A 588-nucleotide genomic window follows, 5' to 3' on the forward strand; every position below is an offset into this window, starting at 1 on the left:
TTCTACTTAGATGTTGAAGTGTATTCTACAATGATGTGCAATTCTAATTTGATATCTGTACTAATAATATTACTATCTTAATTATTTGTATATTGACCCAGCCGGGCTAGCCCGGTCAGTTTTCATTTTACCTGTTTATAAATAAATTAGTTGAATAGCAGTTGTTGATTAACACGGACGTATATAGAGCCTTGAGTATTGGCTAGAGATAGAGAGCCTTGAGTTTTGGCAAGAGATTTAGTTAAATATGATCTCATTAGATCTCATTAAAGTAAAGTTATCGTTAGAGTATTAACATCTAGATTTGTTACAGTACAATTAAAAACTAGAGGATCTAAAAGGTCACAAGGTGATGTCATGTCAATTTTACCCTCTCATTTTGTCTAGTTTGAAGTGAATTGTTCATTGTTCAAACTAATTTGTTGATATCATTAATGCTGTAGCAAAAAAAAGTTTTCAAGCTGTAGGAAACCCAGGATTGTAATGAAAGACTGTTTCTGAATTCTCATCCTTTGTGGTTTACCCTGTATGGTAAATATAAAACAACAACTTGGATATATTTATATATATATATATGTAATACATATA

At 30.4% G+C, this 588-nt stretch overlaps 1 protein-coding gene across 2 annotated transcripts in view; it reads right to left on the reverse strand.

Annotated features, from left to right (window-relative positions):
* Positions 1-588, reverse strand: part of LOC111716842 (uncharacterized) — an 11,006-nt gene that overhangs the window by 7,491 nt on the left and 2,927 nt on the right. The window contains exon 2 of one of the 2 annotated variants that reach the window (XM_023492341.1): positions 1-5. The exons of the other annotated variant lie outside the window; for it this stretch is intronic. The gene's annotated coding sequence lies outside the window, so the exon portion shown is untranslated. The remainder of the gene's footprint in view (positions 6-588) is intronic. 2 annotated transcript variants of the gene reach the window in all.

Source organism: Eurytemora carolleeae, unplaced genomic scaffold, assembly GCF_000591075.1.
Source record: "Eurytemora carolleeae unplaced genomic scaffold, Eaff_2.0 scaffold1643, whole genome shotgun sequence".
NCBI lineage: Eukaryota > Metazoa > Arthropoda > Copepoda > Calanoida > Temoridae > Eurytemora > Eurytemora carolleeae.